Genomic DNA, 25,129 nt, shown 5'->3' with positions numbered 1-25,129 from the left:
CTCGCAAGGCGGGCGTGATGTTTTTTTCTTTTTTTTTCAATAATCCTCTCCCTCCCTCCCTTTTTATGTACGGTGCAGTCTGAAGGTCTGCCCCAGCCGAATCAGGCTGTACATTTTATGAGATTGTGTATGGCGCCCTTCGGCGCCAGTCACCTATAAAGTTTATCTACATATTCTACTCCTATAGGTTTTCCTGCTATCTAGATGAACTGCATGCCTGTTTCCTATCTATACAGGTGTTAAAACGCTCACTATTACGAAGGTTAGCGCTACCGGGGGCTCGTCTGCGACGCGCCTAGTGCCTCATCGCTCTAGCGCGAATCGGGAAGCTTGAAAGAGATTATCATGGTATTTCCTTTGCGCTCGCGCGGTCAATTTGCACCGGTAGTTTCGGGCTTGCCGGTGATTTTTCGTTATACTTATACCGTTTGGCATACTTCGATCTCTTGAACAGAGTGGCCAGTAACGGACAGGCGACGTAACTTAGTTGCACGCTACAGATCCTGTGGCGCAATCTTCCTAAGCAGCGCTTGATGCCGTTTCGCGCACTGCAAAGCGGCAGCCTTCTCAGTCTCCCCCCCGGGTTGCCTCCCCGCAGCTCGCACTCGCCGTGCCCCTCTTGTGGGCGTCGTGCGCGATCTTGCGCGTTCCGGTGGGTAATTTGGCGCCCGCCGCCGCCGCGTTTTGGTTGGGTGGGATGCGGGGAGGCATGGGCGCCGCTGGCTCGGTTTTGATGGAGCGAGGGTGAACGATGCCCGGCGAGCAATAAATAATAATACCCGGGTTTATATAGAGTGCGCCCCGTGGGAACGCCGATTTGGCTACATTTGCGGCGCGAGATTCGCGCTTTCTTTTTTCTTTCCCCTTTCTTCGCGCGTCATCTGCCTGCGGCTCCTTTCTTGCCTGCATTGCTTCCCTCAGGCGGAGAGGGAACCGCTCCGTGGTAGAATTTCAAGCCGCTTGCATGCTAAGCGTCTGGAACGAGAGAAAGGAAAAAAAAAAGGTTGTGGGGATTCGTGCGGAATGTACGGCGCTAATGTAGGGCTTAGCTGTCACACGCACAGCATGTCGTTAAGTGTGGGTAAGACAAATACGTAGCGCGTTGAATCAGTTACATGATTCGAGATAGAAGAGAGTAGGAAGACGTAACCTTCTCACTTTTCTTAGGGATCCGCATCTCTCTTTCGCATTGTTTACCTTTGCGGTGCACTGTATGCGATCGCGGAATGTTTTTTTTTTTTTCCCATTTATATATGCGGCTGAATACCCACACAGAAATAGCTACGTGGCAGTAGTCGTAGATCACGACTCAAAAGCCCCTTACAAGCGTGTCAGTTAATACTAAACATTCCGAGACAGCAGAGGAGGTAGCCATTGCACTAGCATTGGTCTCCACAAATGCTCAATACATAATTAGTGATTCTCACGATTCTCAGGCGGCCATTAGAAACTATGCTAAGGGTAGGATCTCGCCTGAGGCGTGGCACAGTCATCGTAGTTAACAAAGCAAAATTTTCTAACGCAGAGAAGAACGGCAGGCAGTTGCTCTGGTTCCCAGCGCATACGACTCCGGGCATTCACGCAGTCAACCCCAACGAGGTAGCACACCGCGAAGCTCGAGGTCTTACTCGCCGAGCTGAGCAAGGAGTGACTTCCATTGGGCAGGGGAACGCGGAGGAGGAGATCTGGAAAGAAAAAGACAGATTAACAAGATTTAGCGATATTACAAAATTCCTGTCAAAATCAGAGGCGAATATTACCACCGCCTCACACTAAACTGAACAGAACTGAGTCCGTTGCTTGGAGGCGATTACAAACAGAAACCTATGTGAGTCCCGTGCAGTTAAATACTTTCTACCCCGAGATATACGCCAGCGATATATGCAAGCTATGCAAGTCTGCTAGAGCCACCCTTCAACACATGTTGTGGGGATGTAAAATATATCAATAAAAAATGGCAGTCTCCCCGGAAAATCTACGGGCGCGGTGGTCGGCCACGCTGCTCAGCTCAGAACTCCGAGACCAACTTTGGGCCGTCCAGCGAGCCATGGATGCCGTGCGGGAGCAACAGCTCCCAGTGGCCATCTAGGCGGCCCCAGGCCCGGGCCTCCCAATCGCCGGATTTCAAATAAAGTTATGCCACTCACTCACTCTTATATGTGCATCGCACGTTTTGTTAGTCGTTGTTGCGTTGTTGGTCGCCGGCACTTGTGCGCAGTTCGCTACTGCATTCGTGCGAAACCGCCTGTACTTTTTTCTTATTCTTAGTATAGAGCGCTTTTATTCTTGCAATCATGAGGTCGGTGTTGCCGCAAGCAAACGATTTTTTTTTCTGTGCGCGCGAGTTTCTGTCGATCGTGGCGGTGTCGAGGAAGACGAGATTGTCCTGTAGTTACCACTGGCGATTTGCCCACCTGCCAGCTTTGGACGTGCTCGATAAGCCGCGCGTGCGCTTGCCGCTGCGTAGCTGGCAGATGTAGTCGGTGGCGGCAACTGTAGATCTTTAGCAATAGGCAACAAATATCTGGTATACCTGTAATGTCAGTAATTTGGAGCCAACGGGTAGGGGTATAGATGATTCCACGCATCATATTCAAACGTATTGACAGTTGCGTAACAGTTTGATGACAAAATAAGAGAACGCACGGGTGGCACATCTATAACAGTCTATTCCTTTTGTTCGCTGTCGCCAAACTACGCTATGTATGTCAAGGTCAGCGCCAACCTATTCGCTCGATTATTAACTTTGATGCAGCTATTCCATCACTTCCTCGTAATTTTGTATTCTATTGCCTTAGCACGCTTTGCGATTGCTGAACTTGCATTATGAATAGCCAGCCAAATGATTGACAAAGCTCTCGTCTTTTTCGGTCATTCCTTCTCGCTGTATATGGAAGTTGTCCCGCGCGCCACACTTAGTGTTTTTCTGTCCTTCTTTCTCAGGCTTCGTGCGATCCTACACGAGGGAATTTGATTATTCATTCATTCGGCAGTATTGCCGTCAGCTTCTTCGTCAGAAGCAAACGCGAAAACTACTGCTGCCCGTTTGACTAAGTCTCCTTCCACTCGCGAATAGGAGGGCGGCCGACAACGTCTTTGGTTTCGGTTTCAAAGCCAGTCTATTGTCCCCGACATGAAAGCGCGTTTGAGCTCCTTCGTGTTTAACCCCCGACCACGCTGTACCTCCGGAAGCCCATCTCCTTTCTGTGCCAATTCCACGCCGAAATCCTTCGCTACTACCGGAAATCGGGACCGCGGGCGCCCGCGAAAAAAAAAAAAAAAAGAAAAAAAAAAAAAAAAAAAGAAAATAAAACCGACATGACGGTTTGATCGCAAATTGAACGCTCGTCCCGCCACCAGCGCCAAAAAAATATGTCGCTCCGTCGTCGTCGAATAATGCCCGCTCGCGAAAGCCGAACGAGCGATGAAAAGGAGTCTAGGAAAATAAAAGCGATAGCGCGCGAGAAAATGTCTGAGCGGTGCTCGAGGTTTATGTGCTCGCGTAGAAGGCCGCCCCCCTTTGTTGGCTCGCTTGCCCGTCCATCTTTTCTTTCTTTCTTTCTTTCTTTCTTTCTTTCTTTCTTTCTTTCTTTCTTTCTTTCTTTCTTTCTTTCTTTCTTTCTTGGCCTTATTTTTCATTCGCGCAGGCTGGCCGAATGAAAGGATCTCGGCCTTCGTGCGCGAAAGGATTACAGAGCGACCGTGAAAATTGCGTGAGGAGAAATAAAAGTCAGCCGTAGAGGAAGAACGCATTACGCGACAATATGCAGGGGCCGGAGTATGGTGTTGCGAGGTAAGCCGGATGATGAGACCGCGCATTATAACTGCTTCCGCCTATACGCCGCCCTAAGTCGTTTGAATGTTTACGAGCTATGTGCGCGTACGTCTGTCTCCTTTGGTGCGAGCGCGATATACGTAAGGGGGTGCCGTTTAAGAAAGCGAGCTTTCGTGTCGCATGTGTCATCGGAAGCTTCCTTTGTCGCGTACTCCGCTTTAATGTGGTTCCTCATTGAGTATCATAGTAGATCGTTGGCCAGCGTTAATACTTGTGTGAATCTGATAGGAGTATCGGTTGATAAAATATGAATGATGTCATTTGTGAACTGGGCTACAGGTATATACATACGACTGGCCTTCCGTACCCGCCTATCTTGGGTACCGTAAAACGAGCTGGAAAGGGAATACTTGTTGGCGGGGTGCTTGCAGGGCACGCGGAGGAGAATACTCGCCCTACAGAATACAAGCGCAGGCTAGTCTTAGTTGCTCATCTTCATATGTTTTTTTCCAGAATTTTTTTTTAATGTTAGATATAGTAACTTCGCTATGATAGCCTGGAGTTGCAAGTACCGCTAAAGTAACGAACCTTTCCATGTCTATCATATATGTTTGTGTATACACACAAAGAAAGAGCGTGGTTTTCAAACCAGCGCCTTTTTCACATCTTATAACATTACATGTTGCATAATTGTTTAACAGCCTTTCTGTATTATTATTATTATTATTATATTATATATTATTATTATATATTATTATTATTATTATTATTATTATTATTTCGGTGCTTGTTAGTATATAGGCGTACCTTCGCTTCGCCTTGCGACGAAGGTGCACTTTTCCAGCCCGCATTCGAGTGGTCGTTTCATAACGCCGTGGCAGTCTTACCACATGGTCGTGGAAAACAGGTTTAAAGCTGCAGCATATTACTGGAATAAGCGTGCCACCTACCGTTCGCGCGGCTTAATTATTTCACGAAAGCTTGGTTGCTGCGTTCCGCGACATTTCAAATGCTGTCGGAGCTCTACGGAAGGACTAGACGAATATGCTGTTAGGGGTCGAGAGCACGTGTCCTTTTGACCGTGCCAGTATGTGTAGTTGCGGCGCCTTGAATTTGACGTAACGATGAAAGTAACCTTGGATGATCCTTTCTTTTTCTTCCTTTGTATTCTTCTTCAAGGACTAACGATGAACGTGGTCTTTCGCAGGAAGCGATGTGTGGGCGTTCGTATATAGTACGTGCGTTTGCTCGAGAGTGCTTTCAGCGTTCAATCTCTCTTGTTGGTCGTTCACACCGGATTCCTTCGCACACGTGTCCCGTCGCGTCGTAGTATAGATAGCTTACGCAATCACGTAGGCGTCTTCAGCACCGTGCGAACTAGTGGATCTCATTGAGTGGCCCTTTGTGAAATAGGAGCGAATCCTTTCTTCGCCGCACGTTTTATGCACGCCTGTTTTTCTTTACCTTTCTGTTGTTTTTTTCGCGCGGAAACGATCGGCCTACGTAACACCTGACTCGCTGCCGCCGCGCGGCACTGGCTGCTTAATCGGAGCTTGCGACGTTAATGCTAACGCGGGGCTCTTTTGTTGCTGCAGGGAGAATGAAGTGCGCAGTTTCAATTCCACTCACGTTGTACGTTTGGTTCGGTTAATCTCGGTTTTATGCATGAGTGCGGCGCCTTAATAGCTAGGTTTATTATTATTATTTTTTTAGACGCTGCATAAGATATCGCTACTTAGTTGAATCTGAAGTTGGGCTTCGCCGTGGATCCTGCGATTATGCTCGCGGCTTTTTCATTCTTTTTTTTTTTTTTTTTCAATGAAGGAGCGAATCCTCCGCCTCGCACTTCAGCGTGGCGGCTTGCCTTTGTCTGAATGCGTTATCTATGATAGGCTTTGGTTAGCTTTTCTTGGTTTCGTCGGCTGTGCGGTGTACTTTGCAGTAGGTTAGTGAATCGGAACCGAAAGCCGAAAACCCCGTTATTTTTGCCCGAACCAGAACTGAACCGGAACGTTACGATGTTTCTGACTCCGGAGCAAACACCGGAAATAAAAAGAAATAATTGCGTTTGTTGGTTCAGGGTGACCACCTTTTCTCGAGCTTTTCATTCATGCATGACCTGCACTTGTGACCCAACTGTGTGCTACCTCATTTATAGATACACAACATATTCCAGTGATTTTAGAAGTAGCAGCACGGTTATAGTACGGATTGCAGCGCATCGCGTCGGGGGGCAGACTAGGGGTAGCGCTTATGCGACAATATTTGCATCGCATCCGACGGGTGTACTCGATGGTCAGACTATGATGCGTGCAAATTACCTTAGACAGTGGAGAACATTCTGGTTGCTTCTCGCCGGTGTTACTATGAACGGCATGCGATCACCTCTTCGTTAGCGCTAATTAGAAACCGGCCGTTGAGCTGGACCAGCCCTTGGCTGGACATGTCAACTAAGCGGGTAATAAAGCCTCTTTTAGAATATTTAGTTAACGCAGGCCTAGGTTCAAGGCTGTGAACGAGCCTTTCGAACATGAATGTGTATAGTATAATCGCACCCTACTGTCTGTCCTCGTAATCACGCCTCGCTCCCCCATTTGTCTTCTCTTCCCTTCCCCTCTGAGGCTAGAGGACTCTCTACGTTTCCTAAATAACTTCTCCTCGCTCCATGTCTTTCTCCCTCGCTAAAACTAGGCGTCACATAGATCACAGCATTGGTGTTGGATCGACATAATGCTTTTTTGACTACGTGAGGCCTGAAGCACAACGCGCCGTTTTTGTGCAGCTTAGTAGATGCACCGTCGAGATCCCATACAAAATGAATTTATCATGTTTTCCTGTAATTATTCTTCGGCTATGGAAATAAACTTGAACTGGTTGAAACCGGTTTGAACCGTTACTTTTCCTCTCCATAGTGGAACCAGAACTCATACCCGAACGATAAATGTCCCGGTTCGACACCCTGCTTTGCAGTGTACACACACACACACACACACACACACACACACACCACACACACACACACACACACACACACACACACACACACACCACACACACACACCACACACACACACACACACACCACACACACACACACACACACACACACACACACACACACACACACACACACACACACACACACACACACACACACACACACACAACACACACACACACACACACACCACACACACACACACACACACACCACACACACACACACACACCACACACACACACACACACACACACCACACCCACACACACACACACACAAACACACACACACCACACACACACACACACACACCACAACACCCCACACCACACACACACCACACACACACACACAACACACACCACACCCACACACACACACACCACCACACACACAACACACACCAAACACAACAACACATATTGACGGTGAATGGGGGAGGGGGTACGTATGCGCTTATGCAATTAGCATATTATTTTGGTCAGTGACTCTGCGCATGTGTGTAAAACCGTGGTAGTGCATGAGGTATCTGCTTCAGTTCGCACGCAGGGCCCACAGCTTTGGCTAACGTCGGGCGCCCTCCTTCAGAAACTAGGGCTGACTGTTTCAGGGGCTTTGGTTTGGCTACTTCCAAATCTCCCCCGTAGCCGAGAGACGTGCTTGACGCTCCTTTCAACGAGTTAGTCGCGCTTCAGCAAAGAGGACAGCAGGGATAAAACAGTGGCAGGCCGGCCGGCCTCGGCAGGTGCCCCCCTTTGTAGAGAGGGAGGGAGCGCGCGGCTTTTCTGTGGCACAGTGTATATTGTAGGCGCACGCCTGTCGTCGTCGGTGGCCGGTGCGTGTCGACACCTCCGCCGGCTGGCGGCGCGCAGCGCAGTGGAGGGGGGGGGGGGGGGGGGGGGGGAGTGATTTGTCATGCTCCCTCTTCCGTTCCGACTCCCCCTCCAGCCCGTCACGTCACTGTTGCCTGAGCTCTCGCCCGCGTTCCGACGTCCGTCCGCACGACAGACAGCGCTCATGGTCCGGGACCTCTCTGTTCGTGGTGTGCATCGTGGCTGTTTGTTTCTATCTGCACCCCTCCTCATCCTCCCCTTGTGTATCTTGTACTTCGAGCGGCCGTCCTGCTCGGCCCATAGGAGCTCTGTCTGTCACGGACGGCTGCGTGCGAAGCAGCGCAAACCGCGGTGGCCGCAGGTTGATTTTGGTATGCTCTGGTGTTTAGGCAAGTGGTTTGAGAAGGAGAAGGCAACAAAAGATGGGTGAGAGAGAAAGGTCCCGTGGCTAGAATGGTACGTTTACACGATGGGGGATGTTCGAAACGTTTCCTTCCATCCTGCGTCGCAGGATTTTCCGGCACAATTGCATGTAAGATTACTCATAACCGACACGATATGCATAAACTAAATAAGGAAGGGCGACGCGAACACCGGTTTTGCCTTAGCTATTCAGTACATGATTTAGTGTGTAGCGTTACAGCCTAATATTACGCGCACAACAGGAAGGAGCAGATACTACCCGTGGCTGCAGCCCTGTCGCTTTGCTTCTTTTATGTCCTATCTGTTATTTTGGACTGTACGCTATACAGTGATACCAAAGGACGCTTTGGCGCGTACACGTGCATCGGAAGTACTCGTAAACGAATCTCTTTACGCTGATTATGTGGACGCAGGGACACAGGAAAATAAGAAAACAATTTGCAATCATGGGCTGACGACTGTTCCAGTTTCCGGGGAAATGACCAGAGTTGCAGCTAGCTAACTGTGGAGTGATCTCGGTGAAACATTATACCGGAAGGAAACGTAGCGACCGCTGTTGCCATGTTTCCACCTGGTCTGATATTACGACCAGGTTGAATTCTATTTTCTCGATTGACCTTGCTCGCTTGACTCAAATCGTTTCATCGCTTTCCAGAATCGAAAGATGCAACTGGAAGTTCAGATCAAAACTGCACCTCGATCGCGCCAGTGTTCAAACGCTCCAACAATGCAAACTTCGTCTTCACCATGCAAACCTCGTTCAGAGAAGCTTCTGTATACATGAATAAGTAAACCGCGCGAAAAGAATACGACGAGTACAGGGGTACGCAGGGTGACGAGAAAAAAAAAAAAAAGCGCGCGCAGGCAGCCGCAAATTCGCGTTGGCGTGTTCTTTCCATGCGCGAAGAGAACAGCGAAGAAACCCGGTCGCGCAGAAACTACGGTCGCGCTCCGTCAAGCATACTTATTTGATTCGCGCGGTGATGCGCAACGTAAATCTCTCGCGCGACCGTAGTTCGTTACCCCACATTCGTACAGTCTTCTCCCTCCGTTCCTTTTCGGCCGCACCTACTTAAGCTGCAGGCTGTTCTGGTTCGTAAGAGCTACCGCTCGCGCGAGCCCAACGAAATACAGGAATGAGAGACGAGGATGCGGTTTCGCTGGCTACATTGAGAATCTTGCTTAACGAGGCGTGGGCGGCGTGTGCATAAAGCCCCGTCGTTCTTCATTACATACAAAAGGCGCGCGGCGGCAATCAGCGGTGCGGCCGGCCTTTTTTCTTTCCAAACGGTTCCCGAGGGCTGCGTCAAAAACCGCGCGGCGCCCGCCGGCCCTCGTGGTACTCGGTTTTCAACTGCTTCACTCTGCGTGTTCTCGCGCCAAACGCGGCGCGCACGTGCGGCGAGCGCTGTCACGTGATACGCAGGCAAATCGACGAGAAATGAAGCTTTCCCTTTCCCCACTGTCCTCGCCTCTTCCTCGCTACCTCCCCCCTCTTTCCATCCCGGCAGATGTCCTATTTTTCTTCGTTTTCTCTTAATATTTTCTCTCGTCATTGCCAGCTTCGCTTTTTTTATTTTTTTTTCCTTTGTAGGGGCGGGGCGCTTATGTGTTGCGAATGCGAAGATCGATACGCGATGCTTCAGGAGCGCTCCTGGCTTTTTCTCCACTTACGCCCCGTACAATCTTGCGTTACTTACTAGCCGGTTCTTTGCTTTTGCGTTTGCGCGTTCGTTATTGCTTCATGTATAAAATGAACAGCACTGTGCGGCTGGGCACACGTTTTATTTCGTTTGCTTTATTGCATTTTTTTTAGAGCTGTTGATTTACGAGAGTTGGTCAGGCCTCGTCTACTGTGAACAAAGATCAATGACAGAAATAACAATAAAAAATTGTTGTTCAGTTTAGTTGTGCGAAGTTCTGGGCTTTTTACCTATCTAACATGAATAATAGTGAAAATTCTGACGATATGTTTGATCGGTTAATCGACTCTGCTTATTCGCCTGAATAACATGCGAAACAAAGGAATATTGAAACGACAAATCTTCCCGCGGAACATGTGCTGCTTTCAATTTCTCGGCATGCTAAGATGTACGGAATTACAGAAAAAAGGGCTCGTTCACAAACTAATAGTATTTCCCTCATCCACTACCACCCTTCCTTAACATAAGTAGTTACAAGTACAACAAATAATAAGGCTCTATATCCTATATGTTCACTGATTCCGTGTGATCATATGGAAGGCTGATATGTACAACAACGAATGCAACTCCACATCATCGTACGGAATGCGGTGTTGTTAGTTTTTAGCTTCGCTACGGTGTTCCTTGGAGCGAAAGTGGCAGCCGCGTTCGTTTTCCTTATCCTGCTGCGATGGAGGCTGCGACTTCGCTTGTACATCCATATGCCGTGGGCGGATTAACTAGCATTCGGTACAGTTAATCTCATTGAAACCATTATTGTATTACTTGGATGCCGAATCAATCAGCCGTCTAGCCTTAGGTGTCTCTATTTTTTTTTTCTTTGCAACATTGCCGTCATAATTCTTAGACAATCCTGCTCCAAGGTGAGAAAAAAAAATCGTTACTGACCGGAATACTTTAGAAAATGGTATAAGAGTGCGAAATGATAAAAGTCCGAGTCATATATGGCACTTATAAAGAAGCTCGCATTCGTTTGTTTAATATTCAAGCTACATTGCCTCGGGTCAGAGACATTTCCGCGTCTAAGCAGGTGCCTTATAGAGCAGACAGTAATGCTAGCTGCGTTTCCTATAGCGTCGTTATCTTTTCTTTTTCTCTCCCCCCCCCCCTCCCCACCCCTTATGACGCTCGCTCAATTACGGCGTCTGGGTAAGAGGCGATGTCTGCCAGATCTGCGCGCCGAGAGATCGCCGCCACTCGAACGCCTCAGCCGTCAAGAATATCCTTTATACGCGTAGTACACAACCCTCTTGAATGGAAATCGTCGGCCATAATGTGCGCGCGCGTAAACTCCGCGATTTCCCCAAGATTTCGCGTATATCCGATGTCCATTACGGGCTTCTTTATATGCTGCGGCTTAAATGTACGCGTAACATTCGAGAAAAGGGCGTCAACGATGCGGCGTAGCGGCTCATGGAATTCCGGAAGCCATTTGAAGAGGCCCTCGCTTTTTTTTTTTTCTTTTTTTTTTTTTTTTTTTTTTTTTTTTTTTTTTTTTTCTTCTTTTTTAAGCGTGCGTTCGTTTGACGGCGACCGTGGTGATGGCGGGATTGGGGGCTGTGAAAAAGGGGGAGGGGGGGCGACGAGAAAACGATGGCGATATTTCACGACTGCGGCGGTGCTTTTCTCCGTAGCGTGTGCGCCAGCCGCGCCTTGAATTGCAGGCAACGGGCGCCGAGCGCACGTATTAGGGATGGTAATATCGATGAACAATTAATCGATTAATCGACTAAAAGTACGCCGCAAAACGATTAATCGTCATCGATGTGTACCTTTAATTTAATCGGTTTAATCGATTAAAGCAGTTCGATTAATCGTTTTCCAGACAGTGACTAAAGTGGCGTGAAAATTTTGAAATCGTACCATAGAATGCGGAGTACGAGCAACGACCGCGCGGCTGCGAAGACCGAGAGCGACTGTCGACTGTTTTCCCGAGTCATGTCGAGCTGGCCAAGCGCTTCCCCGCTTTACGCGCACGTCACACAGGCTGCCTGGGGCCCGGAGAGAGGCCGCCCCCGTGGAGGAAGAAATAAACTAGGCGAGAGCATTACGTGAGGCAGCTAGTCTTGGCAAGCGAACTCACCGTCAAGCGATTTCCTTCGCTTTTTACTTCGCAGTAGGGTCAACACGTGACCCTGAGTGACAACGCATTGGCTGATAATGTTTGGTTCGCAGCAGTTTCAAATCAGTGCGCACCCGTTCAGCTGCGCTGCTGCCCTGCACCCGGCAGCATTAAACCTACCGCGCGCTCTGATGTGGCGATCACGTGTTGCGCCATTACTTCTGGATGTCAGTCGTGCTGCGATGTTCTCTTCCAATTATTCCTTCCTCCATGCCCACCCTCCTCAGTAAGCGTCATTTTTAACATACAGGGTGTTCATTTTTAAGTTTTACGGAATTTTTAGAAAGCGCCTGTGGCAGGTAGCATAATTTTATCATTGAGCTGGGTTATTCGATGAGGCGCAAATTCGCACGAGAAATCGAAACACATATTCAACTAATTAACAAAAAATCACTGATTAACTTCTTAGTTAATTACTTTACGACACATATAACAATTTACGAATTGTAGCCGGTGATCTTGTCAGGCGTATCCACTTGCAATGAATTTCCAGAATGACACCAGTTTGGAGATATGCGCCATCATACTCGCCGTAAAGATGCACTGTTGTTCCACTTAATTTTTTACCAAAATGCATTGAAGCACAAAAGTAACTGTAACGTCCATGTATTTCGTCCCACACTTTGAGAAATAGTATCTCGAAACTGGTGTCATCCTGGAAATTCATTTCAAGTAGATGCGTCTTGCAAACTCACCGGCCACAATTCGTAAATTGCGATATGTGTCATAAAGTAATTAACCAAGAAGTTCATTAGTCAATTTTTGTTAATTGGTTGAATATGTCTTTCGATTGCTCGTGCTACTAATGTCCACCGCTCAACGATAAGAATTATGCTACCTGCCACAGGCGATTTTTTAAAATTCCGTAGTAGTTGTCACGTAGTAGTTACGATGAAGAAAACAGTCGCAAAACTGTGAATGACGAAACGAACTTTTTATTGGGCGAGCCTGTGCTCACAAAAGCAAGTTTCACTCGAAGCACAACGATAGCGGCGAACACAATCGTCGATCGTCGAAATCTGATCAGCGGCGAAGCGCGTCGGCTTTTATACATGAGTCATCGAAGGTTTCAGAGTAATCTCTGGTACCCGCGTGTCTTCCAGAAGGCACTAGACAATTGGCGTCGCTCATACAATCAGATTACATAAGCGTCGGTGACAACAGACAACGGATAGATGCATCGATAACGTTCGAGAAAATTCCATTACATGCAGGCGCTTCCTGCGCCGAGCGATAACGTTTTAGGTGGCGGTCCGGCAGCACCAGCCCCCCGTTTTGAGTACCTTTGGAGCAACCGCGGTGGCTCTTCTACTTAGGATATAAAGTTGTGGTATATACCACAAAAAAGCTTAATTCTTGTATATTCTAACTATAGATAATATTAAGAAATTGATTAATGTGATTTAGAAATAAATGTTCAAGAAAAAGCATGAGATGCATGGTTTTTGCGAATTGTGTCTCCGTTGTGACCATATTTAGAAGAAATTACCGCATTTACTGCATTGCGGCTTGCTCTGTAGCTTTAGGACATATTTATTTCCTAGACGCAGCAAAACAATGTTAAATTTTTACTTTTTGGATAATTTGCTTTTGAAGTTTGCCAAAATATTGCAACTTCTGTTGTAAACAGCCCGGCAACTACACGATCAAGGAAGCTAAATTTTGGACAAATTAGAGATCAAGCAATTTCCAATTGGGATGCAAAATTTCATTTATGTACCTTTCTTGGCTTTCCTAATAATGCGACCGAAATTAAGCAATATTTAGAGTTCTGGTCCTATTTTTGCCCATTTTTGCGGGAAGGTACTAAAGCTACGAAGGTGCGGTGTAAAACTAATAAAGGTACATGAATGAAATTTAGCGTCCTACATGGAAATTCCTTGAACTCTAATTGTCCAAAATTTAGCTTTCTAGAGCATGTAGTGGCCGGGGCTGTTTACAACAGAAGTTGCAATATTTGGCAATCATCAAAAGCAAATTATCCAAAAAGTAAAAATTCAACATTATTTTGCTGCGTCTAGGAAATAGATAAATATGTCCTAAAGCTACAGAGCAAGCCGCAATGCAGTAAATGCGGTAGTTTCTTCTAAATATGGTCACAACTGAGACACATTTCGCAAAAACCATGTATATCATGCTTGATCTTGAACATTTATTTCTAAATCACATTATTCAATTCCTTTATAATATAAATAGTTGGAATCTACAAGAATTAGGCTTTTTTATGGCATATACGACAACTTTATATCCTAAGTAGAAGAGCCACCACGGTTGCTCCAAAAGTATTCGAAACGGGGGGCTGGTGCCGCCGGAGTGGGACCACCACCTTAACATTTGTTAGCCGGTGAAAAGCGGTCACCGGGGAAAGATAAACAAGTACACGTGTCAATATGAACACTCTGTACATTGCTTATTCCTTCACTAGTCACTAGTGGCAATTATAGTTGACCTCTAACAAATTAAACATTATTCTTTATCAAAATTTATATGCTTGTATGTCTTATCCTGGTTCCACCTTTCAAGCGTTAAAATAGGTACTTACGTGAATAGATAACTGTGTTTCACCCTTTCTAAAGCGCCCGAAAAAAAAGTCGATTAATCGATGAAAAACCCCGCATCGAAATCGATGATACGCTAAAGCGACGAACGATTAATCGTTAATCAATCGATTAAAACATTTAATCGACCATCCCTAATCAATTAGGCGGTCCAACATAAATGTATTAGCATTAACCCATTGCAAGCCTCGTTTGAAGGCATTCGTAGTTCCAATGTGCAGAAGACGGCGTGCTGCCTCTGTGGACTCATCTATTCGACAGTTAGCCACATCCTCTTGCCCTTTTTGCACCGCTTTACCTCAGCTTCTGCTCATTGTAAATCATGCATGATGCTTAGCAATGCATGATGCGTCGCCAGTTTTGCCTCATCTTTTGCCGAACGCATAGCAGGGTCCACCTGATGCTTATTCCGCTTTGCCTCAGCCTCCCCTAATTGACGTTGGTGTTCCTCCTCAGACTCTGCAGCGCGCTTTCGGCACGTCGTTTCAGCTGCTGCAGCCAAGCAAACCTTATGGGCTTTCTCTGACTTGCCAAGTCTTCCTTGAAGCATTGCCTCGACTTTATTTCAGCAACGTTCCTCAGCATGACTCTCCATATCACTCGTTGATGGCACTGCCATCTATTTTAAACTGTACTCAAACACACACATCTTCACAAGACATGTCTTAACTTGCCAAATGCCATAGGCAATCTGCCAAGTATTCCGCAGCGCACCACCCTCCTTTGTGAGGTGTCAGCACTGAAGCGTGACGTCACGCACCTCCCGTATTCCTATTGTCTCCGAAGGCTTCACATCACACCACCCTCTCCCTCCTTTACACACCCTCTTTCACCCCCTCTCCACTCAGGATGTCATACACTTACCTCATCCTCTCTCACGCATCGAGGTGACCGACGAACACTACCGGGTTTTTGCTCACATGAGCGTTGAATGTTGACGCATTAAAAATGCTCCTTCTGTAAGTTCACGCCAATGTGTGCTGTGTCCTTTGTTACCAAGACCACTTGAGACCCCACGTGCGTAAAGGGGTATCACCAACCTCAGTCAGCAAACATATCACGCATACTGTACAAGAGCTTTCAACCAGGGGGCTCGGTAGCCAATTCTGTCAACAAGCGTACACAAATTTGGCAAGAGACGTGGTCAGGCAATACTCGCCGATGCTCAAACATGAGCTTGATGACGGAGCAGTCGATAAACAGGGTAAACTTAGAATGGCGCAGGGCTACCAGAAAAAAAAAAGTTGCAGTGGCTTAGCTCGGCTATGCCAGGATATACGTAGCGTTAGCAAAGGTTCAGCTGATTATTCTTAGCTTTCCTGGTTGTCTAGATTGTCAAGGATTAGCTTGATTGTCATGCTTACTGCTGCTCCAATGACACACACGCGGTATACGTATTATGTGGCACATGTATATTTATTTTTGCTCAACGTCACGTTGCTTCTCTATTGCCACAAAGACGGCTCGGTGATCAGTGAAGTAACACGCTGCCGTCTCTATGGCCCCAACACAGTATTTGGAGTTGTCTGTCGTCATCATCGACGGCGTTTTGTTGTTGCTGCAGGGGTGGTCGGGCACGTCGCTCAGCCTCCTGGCGACACCGCTTTGCTAGACGTTCGTCCCTTTGCTCCAGTGTCTCCACAGCACGTTTAGCCTTCTTCTGTTCATTCCACCTACGCTCAACCGCTAATTGCCAGGCAAATACTTCGGGATCCGATGAGTCAAGCTTCTCCGTTCTTCTGCGCTGTTGAGCAGCATTTGCGCTCTCCTTCTCCATGGCTATACCACACTGGCAAACGCCAGTCAGAAGCGCAGCGGCTCCAGCGCAGTGTCAGTCGGCGACTGCACAGCGAGCGCGTGCCGGCGCCAGTGCGTCTACCACGGCTACGACATCACTCCTCTGGAATGCGCAGACCGGCGGCGGTGAGTCGCGCGCGGCGGCGGCGGAGTGCGCGAGAGGTGCCGGCTCCGGTGGCTCCGGTGCGCAAGCCGTGTGACATCACTGATCCTTGCGCATGCGCAGCACGGCTCTTGATGTGCCGCGCGAAACGGGCTTGGCTAGGCCAGTGTAGCTAACGCTACAAAAAATTACAATATCCGAAAAATTCCTTGGAGCCGCCTACAAACAAAAATGTTGGTTAAAGGGCAAGGGTACTCACCTAGGATGCGTCATGTGGTTCACTTTTGAAAGGTTGGCATGGTATTGCTTACCGAAGTTTTCTCCCTCTTTCTCTCTGCATGTTCAGTGGTGTCTGAGTGCAACGGACAGGATGGCATAAAAGCACGGCAACAGTGACGACTGGGCAGGCATAGATGATATCAAAGGCCACAAGCTGCGGCTGCTGTTCGCAATGCATCCACAGTTCTGCAGTAGGGGGACTGCAGCAGCTGGTATAGTGGCTCCCCCCCTGCGCAACCAAATAGCGCATCTCAACAGTGCTTATGATCACAGCTATATCGGAGTACTCCTGTGCGTTAACCAGGTGTCTCTTTTTTAATGTTAACATAATTTTCAAAAACGGCACTTGTGGAATGTGGCACAATCGACTCAATGAGCTGGATTACTCTAAGAGGAAGACACTACTTATGCAGGAAATAAAAATGCACAATTGCCTAATTAGCAAAATTTCACTAATCAACCTTTTTACCCCCTTTAATCCCTAAATAATTTTTTTATGTAGCCATGAATTTTTGTGATTCTTATTCTGAAATATATTACTTGATTCTTAATACTCGATTACATAATTTTTCTGGACTTCTACTACCCTCTAGCATTGAAAATTGAACCCAAAGCCAATTACCGACCATAACTCGTATTTGGAGGTGGGGGCAGCACAACATCGGGTTGAACGAGTGTGATTCGTCATTGTAAATATTGGTAAAAACTCCCATGACGAGTACAGCTCGGTATTGGGCATTAAAGGGTACAATAATTACTTTGATTCACATATTGCAATATACAAATTAAATCCAGCAGTGGAACAAATTTTGAAACTAGCACCAGTTTTGAGAAAGCGCTGTCAAACCTGAGGTAAAAATGCACTGTTCCACTTTTTTAACAAAATGCCTTTTTATGCATTGAAGCTAACAAATTACTGGAACACCAATGCATTTCGTCACACACTTTGGGAACACATTTCTCAAAACTGGTGTCATCCTCAGAATTCGCTCGAAGTGGATGATCTTCAAGGTCATTGGCTACAATTCACAAATTGCAACATGTGCCATAAAGTAATTAGTCAAATATAATGTCTACCTCTGAGAGTAATCCAGCTCAAGTAGTAAAATTGTGTTACATGATACGGGTGATTCTTTTTAATTCCCTTAACGATAAAAAAACACCCTGTATTGAAGAGCTTAATGTGCTTAACCACACACGTATGAACAGTCTACACTGTTAGAATTTAGGGTGAAATCAAGTGGTTGTGTTAGTGTACGCTTGAGCACTGCTGAATATCAGCCGTGCTTCACATCATTTATCGTGGTAGATTCATTCACACTGCGACGACATTCAAAAACGATGTGTGAATTATGTGATGTGTGAAGCCACAGCATCAATGTCATTTTAGATTCTTAGCAAACACACGGGTTAGTACAGTACTCAATGATTGAAACGTGTTAATTGGACCACATGGCAGTCGGTGCTTTTTGTGCCACCGAAGGGCATCAGAGGATCACTGGTGGACCAAATGCAATTAGAATGCATCACAAACGCTTTAGGTTTCATCGTATACCTCAATGCATCAGGTTATCACATACCGGTTGTCCTATACCTCAATGCATCAGCATTTGGTCATGTGATTGTGTCCTTGCACCCAAACTGTTGTTTCTTCATGGTTGTATATTCGGTTGCTTGCTTACTAGCTTTCTTTTTTTTTCTTGTTTTACCTGCTTTTTATCGATTGTGTTAGCATTGTTTTTCCCCCCACTGTAATGCTGCAAGGTGCTGTGGGTATTGTATAAAAAATTGGAGGACACTTAAGCTTCGCCTTAAGAGCGGAATGCCACATCGTTAACGGGCCCCATTTGCATTGCATTTCTCTTTATGAGTAGGCTTCATTGCAACACACAACACACCACGCCAGCTTACAAAGACCAAACTTACACCGATCTCCTTAAAGCCGGCTTCACCTTGAAACACAAACGCATTGCTGGGAAGCCATTTTTCCAGGGGCATTGTAAGCAATTTTGTATCAAAATGTGAAGGTCCTAGGGCCTTTTCTTATTATTTTATTAATTGTTGGCTGTTTTGCCCCGAGGCGTGCGTGTGTCCAAAATTTAGAAAGGCTCGGTTTTCAACATTCCCTTCTGTGTTGCCTAGAACCAAAGTACAGCGAAACACCATCAGAACTGGAGGACGCTTAAGCTTCGCCTTTAAGAGGGAAACATGATAGCATTCAAAGATCCCTGGCAGCTTATCAGGCTTTTTTCTTGTATATTCAAATGACCATCCGACACTATCATGTCTGTAGGTTTTAGTGAAGTCGTACTTCACGATTTTTCTGACGGATTTTACTTTGAGAAATTCAACTTTTGTTCACTAACCCCTTGCGCCAGGCGGAGGGCCTGTGTGGTCGGGGTGGTTGGGGATGAATTTCTCCGCCACGGATGCCACGGACACCGATGCATACGCCGATGCCGACACCGGATTTTCGGCGACATGGGGCCCTTAACGCTGTCGCGTTACTAAAATTTTAAACATCAGCTCGGCATCCCCAGCAACCACAGCTGGCGCAAAAAGCGCTGTGAGCCACGTGCTCCGAGTATCGCGTTTGAATCGCTCAGTGTACTTGTAAGATTGTCATTATTTACGACTGTTTATGATCTTATGTCACTGAGCTAGTGGAAAGGCTTTATGAATAGCTTGTCTTAACTGTAACAAATTCTGGCTCATCAAGTTGTGTAGGCTTCATCCACACATTTGTACTGCGACAGCATGCATTAGTAATTGCCAGCACCATATAGTGTTTTACAATATCATTTCCAAGAGAAAAAACTGGTGCTGTGCTGCTGTTGTATGCATAATATATCCAGATGCGGTGGCTTCAGACTGCATCATTCTCGGAGAACCAGGACACCTTAGACGGCTGGCTAGCTCCGTTCCGTCTGTCACATCAATTCATTTTCTACGAAAATAGCACGTAAAGGGCTATTCTTTCTTTAATATTACACAAAAGAATTTAATCACAAGAACTTGTGCTTGGATGTGCGATTATATGACATCTAAAAAGTAAAGGTAAACATTGAAAACAGACAAGGTCTTGTGCAACTTCTCGCTTGCTTATGCACTGGTGAGTAAACTTTTATAGGAAGACGTAGAACGGGTGAATTAAACATTTCACGAAAGCTTCATCTTTGCAGCCATGACCCTGTTTTAGGCCAAACCATGTTCAAGAAAAAGCCTCACAGACCCATATCCCAGCCAGGCGCGGATCCAGGGGGGACGTCCGGATGTCCTGACCCCCCTCCCCCCCTCATATTTCTACATCGCGCCTCGCTGACAGCGTGATGGTCCTGTCGCAAGAATATGGCCTATATGAAATATGGCAAGAAGTGGCAGTCCTAGGATGGTGTCTCGTGGTAAATGTAACTTAAAGAAACAGGAGCAGATGCGCGCTTTGTGTAAAATGATGACATCGCGTGGGAAACAAAACATGAAGCAAAAGACGCTGGCTGACATTCTCGGCTACTGCGCCACGTCGTTCTTCTTGTAGGTGGCGTCGTGAGTGTTCATACGCGGTGATTCGCATATCGTAAACAACCAGCATAGTGGTTGGCACGTTGGAGCGGAAGCATTAGTCCTCAAAAGCAAATGAAGGTGTCTCAGCCGAACACAAAGAAGCTTCTTAAGGAAATCAAGGTGCCCCAACAGAATTCCAGACGGACCCGTGCTTACTCACCTATAACGAATCTGCAACAGCTCATCCCAAATTTTATTATCCGGAACAATACAGGCTTAGATATATTATCAGGCACAGCTGCCAAGCACATGGCTGTGTCGAGCAACGTCCTTTTCCTATATGTTCGGCGAAACCGATACCTGGCTTCGCTACAGCTGTTGCACTAGCTGTGTAAGAGGCGGGTTTAGCGTGAACAGAAATGGTGAATTTCGGTAAATAAGAAAGACTACTATCATCATCATCATTGACAGAAGCTGACCTTGCCCCCCCCCCCCCCCCCCTCAGAAAAATAGCTGGATATGGCCCTGATCCCAGCATTCCCAAAGCAGCACAGCACTCATTAGAAAACGTGCGTAGACGGCACTGCCACATTTCCATCTGGGTAATATTGTCTTGTTACGTGCTTTTACTGACCATCTGAAGCAGCAAACAATATGTTTGCTGGAAATAGATAACGATAATTGTTAAGTAACTAACTGTTCCCTTCTTAACATCATGAACACATAGTCAATACTAGGTTATGGGAGCACATGGCACATTGATATAGCCATCTGCCCCAGTTCAGGACCACTTGTCTAACAGATTGTTTTATTGCTATTACAAATTGTCTTGAAACACACCTCAGTCGGGCTAGATGATGAGTTCACTCTAATGTAAATTGAGCAGCCACACCAAGATGAATGCCCCATCAAATTTATGCGACCACACAGATTAAGGAGGGTACCGGGCCATCTTTAGTTTTCAGCAAAATTTTTAAGAGGTGGGAAAATTTCTCTGTAAAAAGGAGCCAACCTACATTTTGCAAAACTTAGCACAGATTTCCAGAAAAAAATTCTTACTTCACTAAAGATGGAAAAGAGCGTCCTAACGAATTGCACGTTCCTTTTCTACAGAGGCATCTTGCCCTAAAAAATTTATCTGAAAACTAAAAATAGTCGGGGCCCCCCTCAGTCTGTTTTTATATGAACACACCCTAGTTATAAAGCATTGAACATGTTTACTTCATTTGCTGCATTCTGAGAGCAGCAGTGCAGTGTCTTGCAGATAGGGCAACACATTTCAAATTCTTGCAAATTATCGCTTCAATGAAACTAAAAAAAAAAAAGCTTAAAAGATGAAGTGCAGCAAACTCCTGCTGCTTTGTATGTGCTTTAAACCCCTGGCACTGACGCAGTGGCTGTTAAAAACAAAGTCAGCCATTACAGCTTAGATAATTACAGAGAATGGAAGATTTCCAACATCTTCAGGTGGTCTACTACGCCCTGCATTTGCGGTTTCCCTTATACAGGCAGAGTCCTTTTACTCGTCACCTTAAACGAATTAACCTGCAAACCTGGAGCTACGCTAGGAGACGGAGCGACAAGAAGGGCAAACCTCTGGGGGTGCTCACTATTTCTTCTTCCTTGAGTAGTACCTCACATGAACATTTTCTGAACAAAATTGTGCACAGCTGGTTGAATCCCATTTGGGTCTGAATAGATCCTGAACTTTCACACACAAACACACACTTGAACAGCACAACTTCACATTTGTCATAGGACTGCAATATTCAAATTCTGTTTATACAAGTTTCTGTGCGGTTGTTGGGTAGTCGTGAGGGGAGAAGGCTTCTCACTTACTCAACAAACAGCTGGTTCTGTTCTTATATGGCAACTCGCAAATGCATGTATAAATGGGGAGAAATAAAGTTTACGTACCGTTTCTGATCCTTTGGATGCCATTAGAGGAGGGAGAGGTACACCACGATGCATCAGAAAAATGCTCCTGGCCCACAAAAAGTGATGGGGCCACTCGGTTGAATTGCCGCCATGGGTGTACTGGTGGCTTCTGCCCTTCTGGCTTCTTCCCAGATAGAAAACAAGCCCTCCACTGCAAAGATAGGGAAACAAATGCAAAAAGGAAAAATTCAAAGCAATAATAATGGAACATTTGAAACTACAATCAGAAGGTCAAACAACACCAGTATGTGTAGGCATCTTACTGAGTGTCATCTGTGCACACCCTTTGCTGTCGGCCAGTGAAACTGGCAACAACAAAAATGGTTGCCCTCAGCAAGGTAGCAAAGGACCACGAAAAGATATGCCACATACTTACTGTAAGGAAAGAAAAAAATTAGGTTGCTGTTGTGATGGTTTTCCAGAGTGCAAGGCCAACCAAGGGCATCTTGTACCAAATGAATAATGTAAGCTATCTGCAATCTCTCGTGCGTACCCAGTGACAGCAACTCTGAAAATACTCAATCACAAGGCAGAATGATCCAAGGTGCTTGCAAGTTACATCTAACAGGGGCACAGTGGACGGCTGCCGAGAACCATTATCAGCTAAGTGCCCCTTTCCCATTTTGCTTTCATACAGCTCGATAGTACTTAACATCTACAAAAGAAATGCAGGAGTTCATAGAGCCCCCTTCGTGGGGCTTTGGATGAATTTTGACCACCTCGGATTGCTGAAAGCGCACTCAGTGCGCTTTTCATTAATCTGAAGGACAGACTAGGACTAGGTCAGACACATTAACTGTACCCTGTCAGAATGCAGGGCAGGATTGCAACTCAGCAGCAATATACCCCAGTTACAGCACCCCTGTGATGGGTTTTCCGTCAAGAAGGTATCAAGTAATGTAGTCACCCTTTTGTGCCTGTGACTACCCAAAAAGATTACTAGACTTTACAGGCATTATTAAGAGCACTAGATTTCAGTTTTCTCGTTTTTATGTACCAACATGTATCTGCAACAGAAGTATATTCATGCCCAAATGAACCATGTGGGCAGGAATTACAGTGCACCATGCCACTGCACGCCATAACTGCCGTCAAAACCTCAGCTGAAATCTGATGCCTTGGGAATGAACACGACTTCAAGAAGCCACAAGGTGTGCTCGTGACAGATTTGAAATATATATACATTCACTGAAAGCAAAATTGCACCACCTGTGTAACATCAATGGTTTCCTTCTAATTCTTATTTTCCCATTAAAGTCTCCGACTTAAGGACCATTTCCACACTTCATGATACTCTTGTTTCAGGGTAAAGAATGAAATTCATGGGGAACCCTACCACCAAACTCCCATTTTCGAATTTCGGATCCTTTTATACTCAGCAGTTTCAGAAGGCATGAAAGCGGTGGTGTCATGCCACCGGTTTCGTGCTGAAAAAAACATCAACAGGTAATAAAATGCACCTAACTTCACAGTACTATACATTGGGCCCTCTTGAGAGACCCAAGGGCAGTGATAGATTTAACCTTGTCATAATTTAGAAAAAATAAAAGCCACCTATACACAAGCATGGACACCATCACTGATACTAAGTATAACCATGGACAGTTCCTTAATACTGTGAGCCATAACATTTGCCAATGTTAACAAAAAGCAGTGAAAGCTGGCTTAAATGCGCCTATAATACTGTCATACAATAACTTAGCAAATTAACAATAAAGTGCACTTTCCTGCCATGCATTATGTTTGTCCTCAATGTGCTTTCTTAAAACTTATTTGTATTTATTTGGGAGAAAAAGGCGGCAGAGTGCACGCCCTGTGGGAATCGATGTTATGCGAAGCAGTGTGCGGGGAGAGCCTACCAAGTCAACGGAACGGCCATGAGAGCACCAAGACGTAAGTGGCTCTTTCACGATCTACATGACATGCATGTCATGAGTCCTCAGGAGTCCCTTTAGCTACACCTAAGATACCTTAAGGCGAAAGCCTGTCATGCTCATGATTATGACTTCTACCACCATTCTTTAGTGTTTCCTTCACTTAGTACCCACGTCCCAACCCATTTCAGTGGTTTTTGAGTGTTAATCTTTTTTCGCTGAGTCATTGTCATTTTTGCTCAGTCACGGTTATGACAACTTTTCCTCATCCTTCAGCGTTTCCTTCACTTTGTAACCACGTCCAAACCCATTTCAGTGGTTTATGAGTGTTATTCTTTTTCGCTGGGTCATTGTCATGACCTATCACTTACGTTTGTCATACACTCCTGTCATACTATGCCAATTTTGGTACCTAACAAGTTAATGAAACGACCATGAGAGAACAAAGACGTAGGCGGCTGTTTCATGACCTACATGACACGCATGTTATGACATTCATGTCATGACATATCATTCATGTTCGTCATATACTCTTGTCATAGTACGCCAATTTTGGTACATACCAAGTTAACGAAACGACCATGACAGCACAAAGTCGTAGGCAGCTAGATAGATAGATAGATACTGTCAAAGTAGCAAATGTTCGCATTTATAAGTTTAGTTATAAGCAGAGAAAATAGAAGGCAGTGTTTTCCCTTCCAAATTTTCCGCATGAACAGCAGTGCCAGTACACCAGTATAATGTCATGGACTTGAGTGTGTTCTCGCACATCTGGGCCGCCTTTCAGGAGTTCTCGAAAAGAGCTATGTATTTTGTGCCTTCATGACGTAATTTAATAACTGTTCAATAACTAGTCCTGAGGAGATAGTGCCCAAATTTAACATCATAAGGTGGCCTTCTTCTCCCACTTCTCCCCCCAGTGTGGTCACGAAAATTCCCAAGTAGTATGTGACATTGAAAGTTCAGGCACAAGGAAGAAATAGTGATTTATAGCTTGCCAAATTATAATGCTAGCCCACAACTTTCAACAAGTACAACCAGTAAGCTATAAATCAGGCGGGATGCGCTATCAGATTTGACTTAATCATGTGTTTCACGATATTCCAACCACTCAGGTGAGCTCACTCAGAGAACTAGCAAAAGACATTTTGGTGAATTGCATAGCAGAATTGCATAGCAGATATAGACAACAACAGAAAAGACGAGACGACAGACCTGTCGA

The sequence above is a fragment of the Dermacentor silvarum genome, chromosome 3 (assembly GCF_013339745.2).
Source record: "Dermacentor silvarum isolate Dsil-2018 chromosome 3, BIME_Dsil_1.4, whole genome shotgun sequence".
Lineage (NCBI taxonomy): Eukaryota > Metazoa > Arthropoda > Arachnida > Ixodida > Ixodidae > Dermacentor > Dermacentor silvarum.
The sequence above is the reverse complement of the archived record's forward strand: the minus strand, read 5'-3'. Positions refer to the sequence as shown.